Source organism: Ostrinia nubilalis, chromosome 2 (genome assembly GCF_963855985.1).
Source record: "Ostrinia nubilalis chromosome 2, ilOstNubi1.1, whole genome shotgun sequence".
In the NCBI taxonomy this organism is placed as follows: Eukaryota; Metazoa; Arthropoda; class Insecta; order Lepidoptera; family Crambidae; genus Ostrinia; species Ostrinia nubilalis.
The window spans coordinates 18346330-18364911 of NC_087089.1; the positions used below are offsets into that span (position 1 = coordinate 18346330).

Here is an 18582-nt window from a genome sequence, read left to right on the forward strand (position 1 = left end):
CCACCAAATGAATCTTGTAAAAAATTTACCGTTTACTCATTTCGATTTGTACCTCGTACCGCACTGCCGCTAATTTATTTAAAAGGCAATATTTTTAGTGAATTCTTTGATTTTAATTTAAATACGTAGATTATCACAACAGGACGACTATTTTTATCAAACTATCATTTAGGCTGAGTTACACCACCTAACTTTAACGGTAAATATAACGATAACCGGTGCTTTTTGTATGGAGTTTGACAGATTTTTGACGTTTGTCAAAGTTAAAATAAGATGGTGCAACCCAGCCTTAATCTTTATATTTCGTAATAAAAGTTATCATGTTGAGCTTAACTGTAAAATGTTTAATACGACTTAAAGCTACAATACATCGTCAAGGAATCCGCTGGGAATAAACCACGCGCTCTTAATCCCATCTTATAAAGCTGTCTAACTGTATTAGATTCCTTGTGCGCAAGCGCCGGATTACGTCCTTTTGAATAATTTAACTGAACACCAAAGACATTTTTATTAATTCGAACATTCCACCCATAAACGAATATAATTTGTGTTTAACTTACATGATCTTCAACGTCATAGCCACCACCAAAATTGATGTATTACCTGTATAACAGAAAAAAAACACATGAGAACAAGAATAATTGTAATTATCAAAGTTTTTACTTGCCTAGTGGATTTTACCTGCCTTGCTCGCACTTATTGCATGTTATGTAAGCTATAAATTACTGTATTTTATTGAAAAAGAGACCGACAAAGGTGACTGAGTTTCTTCCGCCACTTCACACACAGCCCATTTATGTTGTCCCGAAGTAGTGGTAGGGCAAGCTATATTTGGGACGTGTATAAGTGCCCTAAAAAGGGCCTGTAGGTATGTACTGAATAAACTATTTGAATTTGAATTTAATCTTAGCATTATTAGTTCTATAGCTAGATTGTTAAACTTTCTTAAAATATAAAAAATCATATCAATCATTAAAATACCTTTAATAATATGATTTGGTATAGTTACGGTGAATATTAATGTTACCATCGAGCTCATGTATATTGACCGATATTTCGGACAAAAGGCAATTGGTAGTTTTAACACGGTAGTGGGCGGTAATAATAAAACTTGTAAGCGTAACAAACAATCTCATAAAACTACTTTAAATACATTTTAAGACTACCGACTGAAGCAAGTGTCATGATACAAAGTAGTTAAACTTAAAATCTATCGGATATTATTTTTAAAAGAGTCAATGTTTTTGACAATAAATATTTGATATACAGGGTGTTTGGCGCATCGTGTGCCAAAATTATTTGGCGGATAGAATGGGTCATTTCCTATATTTTCAGCCCCCATAACACGTTCCATGCCAGGCGGCTACTTTTATATGAATTTTTTTAGTAATTTCACCAAAATACCCAAATCGCATCATTTAATTTCGATTTAAAAAAAACTACTAGGCGTAGCCTCAAAGTAAATATTTTGTTTTAACGTGCATTGATGTAAGGTTGCATCAAATCAAAATTTACTGGCAAATATCATCAAGTTTTTTTTAATTCAGCTTTAAAGTTTTCCGAAAAGTTAAAAATGGACTGAACAATCAAGTTTACATGGCTATAATAAAAAAATTAAAAGAGATAGCGATCTTCGGATTTTATCAAAACTTCTTTAGTCTATCCCCATTCAAACGGTATACTAATCTTGTTTAAATAATAACAACAACTTCACAAATTCCTTAAATTAGTGCATTGACTCTACTCGGACTGATATTAAAATTTTGAATTTTGAACCTTTTTTTTTACTTTACAATAAGTTCGAAGCAGGTAAAAACTTCACAAAATATTTACTTTGAGGCTACGCCTAGTAGTTTTTTTTTAAATTGAAATTAAATGATGCGATTTGGGTATTTTGGTGAAATTACTAAAAATTAATATAAAAGTAGCCGCCTGGCATGGAACGTGTTATGGGGACGGAAAATATAGGAAATGACCCATTCTATCCGCCAAATCATTTTGGCACACGATGCCCCAAACACCCTGTATAATTAAAGTATAGACACTCCGGCACCGGAGACTATTGGAACGTATAAATACTTGGCATACTTTTATATTTTATTACATCTTTTTACCTTTAGTTATAAATTGTACAAGTTATAAGCCAATAGAAGATCGATGATGCGATTCAAAAGATAACAATGATTTATTAGCATAGAACACCTTTATGAAGTTTTTCGTTGTTTAAGTATCTCACATCCGTCATACTTCATGTGACCAGTATCGGGCGGATTAATCTGCTTAATGTGGTGAATAAATTACGCTTATTAGCGCGTACTTTCTCCGCGCGCGCGCAATGGAGCGCGGAATAATAGCGTTTGTTGCGCGGCTTTGGGCGGAATACGCCCTTAACTTTCTCAGTGTGCTTCGCTGTCGCAAGTGCTTGTCAAAGTTATTGTTTTAATTGGAATTGTGTATTATGATTTGAATTACTAAGCCTCATTTCACTAAATGAAAGAATTGTAGTTTTTTTTAATCCATTGAAATACATGTTTTCATAATACTTTGTGGTGTTTGTGCCAGCCTGAGTGATAAAACACAAATTTGCTTTGTATGTAAATACAAGACAAATTAATATTACAAAGGCTATAGTTTTGGATTTTTCTGATCCTGAAAAAGATACTGAAAAATATTATCTACTCAATGACCTTCCTAGAGCCAAGTAATGTATGTTTTCAATCTGAAAAACTATATCACGCGATCAAATAAAGCCTATAATCGAACCTAAAAGGCTATTCGTCGGTTCCCATCGTCCGTCCGCACCGTTGTCCCCGCGACGTCACGCGCTAACAGTACCGCGCGTAGCACGTGGGGTACCGCTGGGGCACGCCTGAGCGCGCGCAGCTATGCGTTTTGACAGTTACCAACCTACTCGGGTGCCGCCCGAATCTGTTGACCGGTGCGCGTGAGATGAGCATGTGTAATTGATTGAGATTTTTTAACGATGAAGAAAATTTCGAAATAAACAATCAATTACATAAACGGATTTTGATCTGCATCACTAGTCAGACTGATCTTGTTGTTTACTACAAAAAGCAAACAATAACATGACCGGTAATTTAATTACGTGTATTGCAACATATATACAAACGGCTATTGCAAAGAAGCATCTTATTCCGGGCGACTGTGTCTTCGGTATCATTTTATTTAAATTCATAACTCATCTTTGACAAGACTAAATAATTCATTAGATTGTTGTGTACGGAACAAAAGTTTTCAATCGTTGTAAAAACTGTCTGAAATACTGAAATTAACAGATAAGATAGGTACTCGTAATAGGAGATTGGTGATTGAAAATGACTTACCTAGATCTTTGTCATTTATAGAACGCCTTATGCGAATAATTGTTGTATCAATACAATATTTTGAAAATTATAAATAACTTGAAAAAATCGAACTGCCTAAGGCGGGAATTGAACCCAATTCAATTCAAGTTCAATTTCCGCCTTAGGCAGTTCGTTTTTTTCAAGTTATTTATAATTTTCAAATTAGTTTGAGATGCGACTCTTAACACTAAAAATTAAATAACAATACAATATTGTACTTTGTTATTAATTTGTACATACCTAGTTTTATTAAAAATGACATGAATTAAAATAATTAAGCTACTGAAGCTGCAGTCGCTAGGAATATGATGCTTCTTTATACAAATAATCAATAGACAACAGAATGCATAAACTGCACTATAGTGATCATACACAGTTCCCCGCGTCCTTGTTGCGCGGTGTCCGGAGCGCGCTAACTGCACAATGCTATGCGTTCGCTATGGTGGACGGAACCTCGTTCGGTTCTGAAGCGCCGACATAGGTCCGGTTTGGTTTTGGTTTATGACTTCAGCGGAGAGGCACAACCAGTTGGTTGTTCACATATGAGGTACTAGCTTTCCGCCCGCGGCTTCGCCCGCGTGGAATTTTGTCTGTCACAGAAAAACTTTATCGCGCGCGTCCCTGTTTCAAAAACCGGGATAAAAACTATCCTATGTTCTTTCCCGGGACTCAAACTATCTGTATGCCAAATTTCATCAAAATCGGTTGCGAGGTTTAAGCGGGAAAGCGTAACAGACAGACAGACAGACAGAGTTACTTTCGCATTTATAATATTAGTTGGGATTTAATTCAACGAAAATCTGCCACGATTGTGACGAGACTCAAGTAATAAAAAAAAACATTATTTTATCCTCGCTTTAGTGGTATTTTTTATAGGTATTGGCATTTCGTCAGAACAGTAATTAAAACTAGGCATGTTTAAACAAATAACATATTATATTACACATACAGATACAGGCCAAGAGCTTCCTCGTTGTGGATAATAAAAAAATTTAGTTAAACAAAGTGATGTTAATTTCAATTTGTTATTTATTTAGGGCATTTAACCTTTTTGGTGTATGTTTCTAGTGTGTGCGTTCATTACCTCTTGAAAATTAAACTAACGGCAAGCTCTTGACTTTTTATAACTTCCTACCTATATTAAGTTCAAAAACCTTAAAAACTTGAAAACCCGTTCAATTCTTTTGCGTTAAAGAGTTACAAAAACCATCCACCCTTTAAATTCAAAACATATTAGCAGTTTAATAGTACGCAAGCATACATATTTTAAATGTCAATTTTGTTTTACAATGCACAAGAATGATTAAAAACGATATGATAGGAATCTTAAGAACCTGCGCCTAAAACGCGCCTAAGGCCATAAATACGTGTGAGTTCAGAGCCGTCCGCGCTCGGACAAGGACCTCGAAAAAGCAGCGCCTACACTGCCGACAACGTTTAAAAATAACAAGATTTATACTTCAAATTATTAATTTATTTTGTTGTCAATCAATACAGTTTTTAAATATGACTACTCAAAATAAAAAAGACTATATTAAATACTGTATTAATAGCGTTTCAGATGCCTTGCAAAGTTTTAGAATTTAGTTTAAAAATTACAAAATGTTTTCGGGATACATTTTTATTTTTAATTCGTTATCTGAAACATTAGTTTGGATCTTGTATACATTTCCCAAACAGGACAAATTGTTTATACGTTGGTTTCATTATGAAATTATTTAATCAAACTTGCAATAGTTTGTATTTCCATTTTGTTCTTCTGCTTTTTGATAAATCAAGGCGTAGCGTGTGCACTATCCTTTACAAAGGTTCCTGGCCCTCTCAATGAAATGTAGGTCAAGTTTATTGACAAATCAGGACGTTGACGTCGTGCGTCTCGCTCTAACGTGTATCGACGTCTCGTTCCTTTAATCCACAGCCTCCCGGTATTTGTGGAGTTGGATCTCGTTTATAAATAAAGTTGCACGATTGTTAGGTCGATAAGAATATCTTATTGCTCGATTGCAGAAATGAGAGAAATAGTTTTAGATATGGAGGATAAAAGAAGATATTTTTGTATAAGTTTTTTGTAGTATTCAAAAAGCTCTTATAAACGTCTCTTAGCTTTTAAGCTTATCTATCAGTGCTCCAGGAGAATAATGTAGGTCAATATTGAGAATGTTCTGTTCTGTTGTTAGTTTATATAGTTCATGAAGCTTTATCCAAAGTTTGTTTTTATTTATTACGTAAAGTGTGTTCTGCAGGTGGAAATTTAACCAAAAAATTTTTACTTCATTTGAAAAAATTAAAGTTAGAATGCTTCTTTGTCTCATTACATTTTTTTCAAAAGTTTATTATTAAGTAATACCATAACCCGTTATATCCTTAGATATTTACCCTATCATTATGTTTAACAATACCACACAATCAGGTGTTTATTCAGGCTAGTTGGTAAAGGACCGGATATCGTTTTAATAAACGCCGGAAGTAAGAACCATGATGTAATTCGACGCCTCTCATCCTTAGAGATGTAGGGCTCAATTTTTTCTTGTGCATAAAAAGTGTGGGAGTTTTGAGGATTTGTAAACGGTTATTTGGAGGATGTGATTAAAGGGTTAAGTCAATAACTAACAGTGAGGCAGTAGCTAGTATAGACTTGGCTGAGTTGCACCACCTAACTTTGACCGTAACTATGACGATAACCGGTGTTTTTTGTATGGAGTTTGACAGATTTTTGATGTTTGTCAAAGTTAAAGTAAGATGGTGCAACCCGGCCTTAGTTTTACATGTTGACAGTTTTTGTTATAATTGCCGATTAATGAAAAGAAACAAGGAAACTGGGTAACTACGGGCGTTAATTTTTTTTGCAAAAACTTTATGATAAACTGCTCAATTTCTCTTAGAACACTTAAAAAAATGTTTGGTTACTGCTTACACAACAAAAATGACCACCGAACACTTTGGTTATGAGGAACAAAATGTTGTGTAAATTAAACAAATAATTCTGTAGTGAGCTAGACTTAGTTTGGTTATAGTTAACACTTAGTTCGGTGGTCACTTTTGTTGTGTAAACAGTACCCAAACTTTTTTTCAGTGAATGTGAGGCTTGCGCATTTCTTTTTTCTATAGTATTTGTATTAAATTTCCTAATACCCTAATGCTCATGTCAATGGCTGATTGGTCTCGATTGTCGCGTGTTGCAATTGTACTCGTAACATTGTTGTTAGTTGCCAGAGTAATTGCACTCGTGCTGCGACAGGCTACAAGTAGACACGAGTGTCACAACTAGTTAAGATATTGTTATTGAGATTATACTCGTACCTACGAATCTATCAATGTTGGTTTAATGTCAATCACAGATAGATTATTTATTTTTAAGAATATTTTATAAATGGAATTAGAAAATATTTTTTCAGACATTATTTAAACGTTATAATAAAAATGAATGAAATTCAGAAATAAAATGGTTTAGTTATGTGGTAACAATGTAACTGTATATTGTTTTAAACTTTCATATTACTGACGGGATTGCTATGTAAACTCAAAATTTAGGTACATGGTAGCAATCCCGTCAGTAATAATAATAATGTAACTGTATATCTATGATATAATATTTACAGTAACATTTAGAGATTACTAAGTGAAAACAATAACATTTTTAATATGCAAGAAAGTATTGAATACGACATCAATTAACTTGATATTTTTTGTGCCTTTTGACTGCTCTAACCCTTTGCCACAATCAAAGCACCACTAACCTACAAACCCTTCCAAAAAATCCACAAAAAAACCTCATTGCAGGTACGCTCCCACACAAAGTGCACATGTCGTTTTTTTCTTTTCGCGTTCCAAATTCAAATATTGACTGATTGAAGGGTTCAAGGCGCATCTGTCGAAGCTCCTTTATCGGGGGAAAGTCTTGCGATGGGAAAGCTCTGGAGAGCTTATTCGGCAACATGTGTCCATTGTTCACCCACATGTGTTATTCGATTTCAATACTGTCTTCGTAAGGTGTTATTAGTTTTTGTTGTTCGGAACCCGAATTTTTGTGTTTATTATGTAACGAAACACTTTTGTTCGATTTGAGGAAGCATTTTTGTAAAAACATGAGTCGAAAATTTTTGGAGAGCGGCCTCCATATAAAAGACATCAACGACATCTGAAGCGTTTATCATTATTTCTCTTCACATAATATAATAACTTTAAGCATGTTTCATTATTAAAATAATTTTACTAGCGTAAAAAGGAAAATTATAACAATTTGCAATCTTGATCATTGGCTATTGTAACTCGCATTTTCCTTGACAACATGGATACTATGCATGATTTAATGCAAAATATACATACTGAAACTATAACCCTCATTTAAAATCAACCAATCATGTCCGATTAGAAAATATAGGTCAAGTCAAAGGCACTCTCTAGGCTGGAATTAGGTCTAGACCGGTGGGAGGGGGAGGGGCGGTGACAGATCGGCGGCTTTCTCTTACGCACGCCGCGAGACGGAGCCCCGTGACGTGAGACTATGACTCGTATATTATGTGGAAGCCAGTTTTCCTTTTTGCATGTTTGCGAATTTGTTGAGCTACGAATATTAATTTTCCTGATGTCAATCGTTAAAATAAAATAAAGAAATGAACAGCACTTTCTTTTTCCCTATTGTTTAATTATTATTTATTTATACAATTTTGTGCAATATTAACAGTTGTTGGTTTATGTTTTGCGCAATGTCGGAAATATTTGTACACACAGAAAGCAACGGTAATGGTTGATTTATAATACAACTATTATTCAATTCGTTTAGTGGAATTTAACTGCGTTATTAAACAACATTGCTAAGAAACGAAAAACAAAAGAGTATTTTTCTGTGCAGTGATGTGGATCAGAGGCGTATATCCGTCTGAAATTGTTTCAGTATTTCAGTATTATTAGCTAGAAATATATTGCTTGTTTGGCTAGATGTTTCGATCGTGGATCTACACGACCTTCCATTTCGCAAGCCGCCGGCAGCGACTGCGATCAGCTGACGATCCGCTTTCTCCAGCGGCCAATGTCCGCGGCTCGTTGCCATTCGCGGTGCGTGCGCGCGCGTTGTATGTGGACGTTTGTTTTGGCGAGCGACGCTGGCCGGGTTTGCGAGTGCGAAAGATAAGGATGCGGTTGATATCGACTTATCATAGGTTTCGTTTTGATAACGATATCAGACCGTATCCGTTTTTTTTTAAAAGGTAGTCTACATTGATATGTGAGGACATCTTTGCTAATTTAGTTTTTTCTTTCACAAAAAAAAATGCTGAGAACAAAACTGTAATTATCACTCATGGTTATAAATTTAAAATATCAAAATGAATACAAGCCGTTATGGATGCATGAACTTAGCACAAAAAATGATGTCTATACATATTAGCAAATGTTAACATCGATTGCTCCCTTCGATTGTGTTAACTCATTTTTTGTTAGCTTCATCTTTAAACATATTTCGATACTTTTTCCTTGACTCAAAAAATGGTGTTATTCACTAATTAGCATTAGCGGAGTCACCGGCCATTACATAAACGACTGCTTAGCTATGAGCCGTGATTCAGCCGGGTGTGGTAACTTAGCATCGGCAGCAGCGTCCTTGCTGACTGGGAAACACCGAGGTTGGTTTGCATGACCCAAAATAATAATATAATAGTTCCGGAAATATGAATAAGATGTTCAAAATAATCGCTAAAAATGTCATGCATGTTGATTTCACAAACGTTATTATTTTTAGACTAGTGCCATTTGATATCTTTATAATACTTTAACTTCAATCAATGTCGGCTATTTGTTGTCGTGGATGTACTTATGTAATAATAAAGATATTAATTATAATTATTAATTAATTTGTATTGGAGGGTTCTAGATTGTTACCTATTTTTATAATAAATATGAATAGGATATTGAATATTCCCCTACCGCTCAGTAACACACACGCTTGATTTTTTCTAGAATATACTTAGTGAATGGACGTCACGTTATTGAATATTATTGATATTCTGATAAAACATGTAATAAATCTACTCTGACTAATAAGCGCTGCTAAGCAGAATAATGCATTTATTTTCTCTTTCTATTCTAATGATATAAAATTGGACAAAGAAAACAAAACGAATGATTATAAAACTACCGAAGAACGATTATTAGTACGGATACTTGATCAAAGTTTCATGTCATAAAGGAAAACTCTCCTTTACCTATGATAAATTAATATTGAACAAAAGAAAACAAAACACTGTGTAGTTTTATAACTACTGACCAATGTTTATCAATAAGGGTACGCGATCAAAAATTCATGAATCGCAAATCTATAATTAACTTTTAAAAAAAATAAAACCGACTTCAAATGCGTGAACACAAAAAAAAACTAAAAATTGAAAATATTGCGTATAAAAAAGTTCACCCCCAATTTTCCACCCTTGGGGGTGAAATATTTTCTTCAAATTCGCATGAAACCACCCTTTTGATAATACCTATTCAACAAAAAAATAATCGTTCAAATTGATTTATAATCGGCGGAGATATTATTGCGTATAAAAAAGTTCATCCCCAATTTTCCACCCTTGGGGGTTGTTTTTTCTATTATTAAATTTAAATAGGACCACCCTTGAGGTATTACCTATACGCCGAAAAAAGATTTGTTCAAATCGGTTCATAATTGGCGGAGTTATCGCGTAACAAACATAGAAAAAAAAAACATACGGGTCGAATTGAGAACCTCCTCCTTTTTTGAAGTCGGTTGAAAATAGAGAAATCTCCGCTATGCACTTGACATTGGCTGGCATGGTCATTGCCGCGCGCATCTCCGCAGTGAAAGTTGCGCGCCCCCCCCTCCCCCCTCCCTCGTATATGTGTCACTTAGACCTTTGCCGTTCTAGATCTGACGCTACTTTCATTTTATTTTTGATTCGCTATTCTCTTTGGTTGTTAGTTACGGTAATGGCGATCGTTTCATTTAGGTTACATTAACTTGTGTACTAGATGCTTTTTGTGAATTGTTTTGTCCAATCTTTGGTGAACGGTACATTTTACGATTAAAGTAAGTAAAGCGAGCTTTTTCTCAATTTGCAAAGTAATTTCACACGATATACTTACCTACCTACTTTCATTGTAAATCGAGATTAAGGATGGTGTTACTTATTCAATCTCAAACACTGTTAGCGAACCCGTGGTAGTTTTAAGTTATAGGTAGGTACTGAGTCTTTTTGCAGAAATTTCCCATAAATAATAAATCAATGAAAATTAAGATAATTTCAGAATGCTTCTATCTACAAAACGCCTGAGTCTGTGGAGTTACTGTGGAAATTTCTAAACAATATTCTAGTTTGTCGGTTAACGTTCAACTGAAGCCTATGTTCATTCAGTTTAGCAGTGTATGACTAGGGACTGAAAATAGAATCGAGTGCATAGATGCGTTTTCAATAATATTGAGAGTACATGCTTTGGAGTTGTAATATGCATGCCTGTTCAATAGAACTAAGAAAATTAAAAGAATAAATGGAATTCATATTTAGTACTTCAGATAAAAAAATATTTGTTTAAAAATCCAGATTTTTAAAGTTAACAAGTTTTTATTATTCTTAGTTATGCACGGCGCTCTTGATAAATTACTTAATGTGTCACGTGTCATGTTCATGCGAAAAGTAAAAATATAATCGAAGTTATGTAATATGATAGATAGTTGACAACTAAATAAAGAAGAATTGGATTAAAGGCATCGTTCAGCTGGAAATCATAACAAATTAATATGCTAGGGAATGAAATGATGGCGATGTTGAAATAAATATGTAACTTAACGTAATTAGAAGCAAGAAAACAATGCTTTTGAAAAACTTTGCGTGAAATAGGTACATAGCTAAAGGTGCATAACACGGCGGTAATTTAAGTTTCACTTTGCATCCAATGAAGATGTTTCCATTTTATTTTCATCCTTCACGCTTTTATTTTAATTAAGGTGTTAACTGACAATTTCAATATATTTAAACTCTTTATTTTTGTACGGTAAGAGCTGTGATGTTTTCTTAAGTTGTATTTAATTAGCAAAGCTTGCAGATAATCTAAATTAAAATATCCAGCATGACAATAGTAGTATAAATTCGTATTGCAAGCCTTAATGCTGTTGACCTCATTACCGGGCCGGATAATCAGTACCGGCCACTCGAGCGGGGTGCTTGTGGTGCTTGTCAGGGATATTGTAATGGACTCGAGCTGTCTTTGTCCGCCTTTATCGGTCTAGGTTTATAGGTCACGCTCATTTGTGTATAATAGTTTCATTATGTTCCGCCATTATAGTTTAAAGCAACATCTGTATGTTTCACAGAAGCCCGCTATCTGATTGCATATCAGATAGCCATTGTATAATGCGACACGATTATTTTAAAGCGCGAAGTATATTTTTGATATCTTAGTGTTTATCAATAAAGTAGGTGTTTAATTATGTTTGATTGTAGACATCGATACATACAAAACGATCCTATGCATGTAAGTTAATAAATTACAACACTAGTTAAAGCTGTTTGAAGATTCCAAGCTTAGTATTTTGAAGTAAAGATCGTTATAAAAGGTAGATACGTTTATTATCGGGTAATTATCGCCAAGGAAAACATTTGAATAGAATATTGGGCACTTTACGGTGTCATGTGTCACTAATCTGCAACCTTCCACCAAATAACAGTATTTTAACCAATACATCACAAAGGTTGATGATGCATAGGTTTTAAACTTATTTGTCGTTCGACTTTGACCTCTAATCCGTTACGATAAGCATGTTCACAAAGACAGAATGATTCATAAGGCTGGATCGCGTTGGGCAACGGTGGGTGGAGTGCGGAACCATTGACGAGAGTGCTCAGGGTCTACTCCGGCAACTGATTTAGATACAACAGTGATATCTGTCTCTTTCATATAAATCAGCGTCGCAGGCTGAGTGAGAGAGATAAAGTCAAATGGGAATAGTTTTGCAATGTAGAATGGTAGATCCTTTGGATGTAGGTTGTAAATTGTGCGCTAGGTTTCAGGTTAAGGTGCCGGCATAGATTGCGTTCTAAGGTCTATTTTATTTACAACACGATCTGGGACCGAGCACGTGGGCACCGATTAGGTATACTTGACAAACTAAGTTATGTTAGACAAGATATTTAAGGCAATTATTCAAGTTCAAATTAAGATTTCATGTTGATATTGTACAGCATGCAATACAATTAAAGGTAATGTAATCATTAATAAACTGAACTTGTAGTTATCAGGCAGTTTGTATCTTGATCTTTATCTCAATCAGTTTGAGATAAAGACAGGTCACGTTGTGACATTTATACAATACTAAAAAGCCTAATTTTATTATGATTACAAAACCAAATAAAATTAAGTTTCACACAATGTAATTATAATATGTTAAAATCTAAATGTAACATAATTTAGACCATAAAAAGTGTAAATAAAATATATATGCGCCAACACTATGAAATAAAACAAGCAACAATCAAACCAATAATTGGCTTTTGCAAAAAAATTGTTGCGAAAAGAATATCTTGCAAAATCCGTCGTAAACTTTACAAATACTTACCGAGCAATTCTGTAGCAAGAAATAGAGCGGTGTTCGTGTATTGTCAAATCCGAAACATTATTATAATGGTCCACTTGCAACCGTCCGATTGTCAAACTGGAGAACTATTTCGGCAACTGTCAAACACTGGGATGCCTTCAACAGCGCACAAAGAGAGCCGGGGTCGGATAGCAAGAGAGACGGGATCGGGACTAGAAACAAGAAGAAGTACTCTGAGCACGCAGGCGATAGAAGGGCAACTAATTCTGTTAGTCTACTCACCTCTAGAGGTAACTTTGGACGCCGGTAATCATGAATTGCGCGTAATTAGGTGTCATTATTAATTGCAATTGGCAAGTGGTAAATTAGTTTTTGTAAAATGTATTGCATTTACTAATTATGGTTTGCTATAAACCTATCACTAGCGAATTAATTAATTCAATATGACATCTTTATAATTTTTGCAATATTTTATTCATGACTTTACTATTATTATTATTATAGTTGGACCATAATATTATATTATATTATGGTCCAACTTAGATATACTTTGATAAAAAGTCGCATAAATATTTAGCTGATAAGTAGTTATAATGTTAATGATAAGCTTTTTTATTAGTTAAAAACATACAAATAACGTTCTAAATTGTTATTAATATCGTCTTTAATTATTGGAATTCAATGAATTAGTCCTTATGAGATAATGAAATTTCAAGAAACGTGTAAAACAAAGAAATAGCCATTAATTCGTGTCGTCGCGGTAAGTGGGCGCCGTTAAAACTGTAAAAAAACCAGTTGGACGACCTTCTAGTTATCAGCCAAAAACTGACTCGCGCGCATACTGATATACACGGGAAGACCCAGTTTTCCGATTAAGTTTACAATAAACATATCGGTAATTCTAGATACCGGTACTCGGCATTGTTTATTTAGAGATTCTACTCAGAGAACATGCAGTTAGTAAATAAAGTATTGGTTATTAGTAAAAATTAAGAAAAGAAAAAGGAAAAGATGTGATTGGCATAAATAAAGTATCTTAAAAAATATTCGTTCGAATATTTACAAAGAGGGTAGAAAGACTATTGAGAAAATATAAAAATAGAAAAAAATAAAAAAACTGGCTTCCGTAGTGCTTCCACTGCGTCCACAAAACACTGTCACGTCACTTATAAATGCCAATTACAAACATTTCCCAAAAACACCGCGTGTGCTCCGTATTTCTTTGATTTTGAAATGGAACAACGTTGTGTTTTGATTTTTGAATTTGGAACGTACACTGAATTTTCGAGCGTCACTGTGATCTCAACAGTCCGATGTATGTAATGTTAGGGCGGTCACACACTGCACTCCCGAGGCGGGCGGTTGCCGCGCGGTTCGTCGACTGACTGCGCCGCTTGCGCACCCCACTTACTTCCCACCAAAAATTTTCTACCACCACTGTGCGGCAGGGCGGGCGCAGCGCGGGCCGCAGCGGGCGCGCGCGTGACGTCACCGTAGCCTACATGCGCCGAGCTGCGCGCTCTGTGGAAATACGAGTTGCGTTTATTCGTAGCCTTGCGATTTTGTTTAGTTTAATTACGATTTATAACATTAATATTGATGATCGTGGTCATAAAATTATTTCCTTAACTAGGTGCTACATATTTTTGCATTATTTTACAACATTTTAACTTGTGAATAAAGTTGCTTTTTCAGAGTATTGCAAATTGGGTCAAAAAACAATGAGGAAGATGAGTGTAATTATTTTATAATGTAAAAAGATGAAACATAAAATATAAAAAATATTAGTGAAAGAATTTTTTCGATATCTCAAAAACTGAATTTTCTATGGGCATTCAAAGTTGGATGTTTTAAAAATCAACTCGCACTTGACCATTTAGCGCGTGACGTCACACCGCCCGTTACCTCCGCCGGGATGGCATTGCTCCTTCGCGCGCTCATAGACTCGTACAGTCATTTCGAGTTTTATAGAATTATGGAGTAAAAAATACCATGCAGATATTGTATAGTAACCCTTTTATACTAATACAATGGTTAGTGCCCCAGAAAATTACTTTTAAAGCTAAGAAAAGCTGATAAATACATAAATGGTGTAAGTTAACGAAAAGGGAGAAAGCGTTATCTACAAAAACCAGTCGATATTATTGCAAAGATCATTTTAATGCGAGTACCTACCTAAAGACAAAACACCTACCATTGTATATTTTTCATTACAAATTTTTTATAAAGTATTTTAGTGACATTTTATTTGAAACAGTAGAAAAAAAATAGAGAAACAAAACACGAGGCACGCACGCAGATGGGTTACTTAAAAAGTAAATTGAATCCTTTGAAACTTTAAAGACAATAAGACAATACTAAAAACTCTCTACCTACTTTAGCCCTTGTTATTATGTTATGTTTTATGGTGGTAAAATAATGTTGTCGCTTCTTTGAGTTATCGATAAAAATCTATACGAACAAAATGTATTAACACATACTTTTCATTCTTGTGACAATCCGCCTGTAGAAGTCAAAGAGATAATAATACTCTAGAATAGAGTTATCGTCATCATCATCGTCATCTCAGCCACAGGACGTCCACTGCTGAACATAGAACCTCCTTCAATAACTTCCACATAATATCGCACAGTTGGTAGAGGCCTGCATCCAGCGCCTCCCTGCTATCTTTATCAGGTCGTCGGTCCACCTTGTGGGTGGACGTCCTACGCTGTGTTTTCCGGTACGTGGCCTCCACTCCAGAACCTTTCTGCCTGGGGCAGAGCTGCGGCAGGTTATACAGAAAACTAAGGAAGGAGTATAACTTGCCACTATGCTTGACGTTCGTGGAATATGAGAAGAAGGCCTTCGATTCGATCGAAACTTGGGCAGTGCTGCAGTCTCTCCAGCGGTGCCATATTAATTATCGCTACCGTTGCTGACGATATTGTGGTCATGGCACTCATGGCAGAGTTGCTGGAAGACCTCGGCACAATGCTCAAAGTCCTTAATCGAATATATCGGAACAGGTAGGCATTCGGATGAATACGAACAAAATGAAGCTTATGTCGAACTGCGCCCTACTCAGTTTCGTTTCGGAGCTTGATTCTCGCGATTGTTGACAAGTATTGTCTACCTTAGACAAACGATTAATAGCCCGACGGATTAGCAAGCTGAAATGGCAATGGGCAGCTAGGGCACGTAGCGTAGTACGCCGAATAGAGTTATCTGCAATAGAAATAAAGACGAGAGATACGAAGATTCAAGTAGAACAGAAAAAGAAAGACGTAACAGACTCAAACTATAAAAATCAGGAAAAACGTTGACGACCCTCGATAGAGTTAGAAACCAGTTTTAACTGTGACAAAACAGACTGTACCTTACTTCCGATTCATGATCGTACACTGATTCCATAGAAAGTTACAAAGTGTATACTAATAACTTTTTAAAGTGAACAAAAAAAATCATCAAGCCCGATGGACTGATCTTTGTGTCAGATGGTTATGGTGGTAGTACTACTGACACATATATTTTTGATACTGCCTTGTATAGTTCATATCTTTGACTTTAATAAATTTTAGCTGAGATCCAACTTGCACAACAGTTTTGGTTTCCTCCAATAGCACGCTACTTCGGTACAAGCGGGATCTTCACTACGTCTATACATATAACCTTAAAACCAATTAATGCCATTGTATGTTTGCATTCTTCATTGCTTGCTGCACAAACTCCGCATTCCAGATTTTCCAATTTATTCGTTATCTTCAGCACAAACAAATGTACAATGATATGCCGTAGCTCTAACTTTGTGTTCAGGTGTAGTAACTCTTGTTTTTACTGTACACTGCGGATATAGTCTTTTCAAATGAACTTACCCTACGAGTATTACATTATGTCCATAATTCGATAGTTGGATAGTTAGTCTATAACACGACTGGACGTGATCGTCCAACTCTGTAAAAATAAAATATTAAGACATAACGTTGCTAAATTATTGATGGGTATTATTTTTTATCGATAACCCACAGCAATCTGACTGACAGCACTAGTACTTTTACTTTTAAACTAGATAGAACTTTTATAATCTACCTCAAATACTACAAAAAGCGTAAATACTAAATACTCAATTATTTATTGCATCCATAATAATAGGTTCACTTACCTTGCAAGTTTTAGCACTTGGATTTCTGCAATAATATAGGTACTTTGCATGTTTTCTGAAAGTATCCGCAACCATAAGTAAATCTACTTTCGGAAGATTATTTGGTTGGCATCAGATACGGTTAATATAAATAAAAAATGTATCGAAATGAACGAAAATAAGTTTACAGAGCGCAGCTAGCACCCGCGCCGCCCGTCCGTCGTTGCCCAACGAGCGGTGTGACGTCATCGCCCGTATTCCAGGGGTGCTATCAGTTTTCGCGCGTTCCCATATTGATTTGCTTATAAAATATTCAATTTTCGTGATATCAACAAAATTTTTTCACAGTTAGTCTTATTTTAGCTTAAAGTTTTTGTTAGGGCTGAAAAAGGGGAATAAATTTTGATTTACATCTTCCTCATTATATGAATTATTTTGGAGTTCTTGTTTCTTTTTAGTAGATTCTTAAATTGGTCGTAAAAGTAAATATTTTTTTCCTCGTTTGTATCCGTAATATTTATGTATTAAAAATTAACAAACTTTTAAACAACACACTTAAATCGTCCAAGTAAACATAAAATTGAATGCGGCGCATTTCTCCTCGAGTTGGTCGCCCCTGCCGGCTGCTATCTCCGGTCTGCGTGCACGCACACAGAGGCGCGCCTCGCCCACATAGAGCGCGGCAGGCCTACAGACCTACAAACGACTTTCACGCAAACTAACACCTACCTCTTTCACTTAAGCACCATTTCACCTTGCACTCCCACCGTTCGGTATTTGCCTGTTCACGGTAAGTAGGTCAACCAATGATTTTCTTTACAGTCCCTACTGTGGTCCTCGTTTAGGTTATAGCCGATAATGTTAAGGTCATTGAAGGCAGTTAGATTCATTGAGTTTAGGAGTTATGCAGCTGCCATGAAGGATGTGAATGACTAACATTGAAGTACCGGTTTAAGGTTTTTAGGTCCAATTCGACGGACGGTATTCAAATATAGCGTCGGTTTGCGGTCGCCCTAATTATTGTAATAACTTGCTAGCAAGTTCATTCTTACTGAAACCGCTACATGAAAGTCTGATATGAAATAAATAAACACGTTTACAAGCAAGTAGAATTAAAATAATGAAATATTTATTGGACCACTCCATAGGTTCCATTCATGTGTTTTTTATATCTTCTTAATTTATATGAAGATTTAAATCATAAGATAATTAATTTTAGTTTTCTGACAGCACATAATCTTCTCCACTGTATCATCTTAAGTTTTTGCTAAAAAAGGAATTAATAACCGACCTTGTTAATTAAATACTGGCACAGCATTAAAATACAGCAAAGTAAATAATGAATGCGTAAATAGTAAATTATAAGTGGAAAAAATACAGTTTGTCAGCAATAGCTCATTTTATCACCGTTACACAAATTAATGCTAACAAGATCTTAAGCAAACTGCTAATAGGTAAGCTAACAGTTCTATGAAGTGTCGAAAAAATATATTTAAAATACGTTTATTTAAAAGTTTTTAATAAATATAAAGGTATTTTATTACATTTTAGCA

At 35.1% G+C, this 18582-nt stretch overlaps 2 long non-coding RNA genes across 4 annotated transcripts in view; both read right to left on the reverse strand.

The window, feature by feature from the left end:
* The window catches only part of LOC135085493 (uncharacterized), a 37674-nt gene extending 23390 nt beyond the window's left edge, over window positions 1–14284 (reverse strand). The window contains exons 1-3 of one of the 3 annotated variants that reach the window (XR_010260132.1): window positions 14032–14284; window positions 12931–13121; window positions 561–603 (exon numbers count right to left, since the gene is read on the reverse strand). This is a non-coding gene — a long non-coding RNA (uncharacterized LOC135085493). The remainder of the gene's footprint in view (window positions 1–560; window positions 604–12930; window positions 13122–14031) is intronic. The other 2 variants (XR_010260134.1, XR_010260133.1) reach the window with 2 other exon arrangements.
* Window positions 14285–16210: 1926 nt separating this feature from the next.
* LOC135087171 (uncharacterized) lies at window positions 16211–17450 on the reverse strand. Its single transcript, XR_010260693.1, has 2 exons — window positions 17051–17450; window positions 16211–16842 (listed from the first exon to the last, which is right to left on the reverse strand). It is a non-coding gene; the product is annotated as an uncharacterized LOC135087171 (long non-coding RNA).
* Window positions 17451–18582: the final 1132 nt, after the last annotated feature.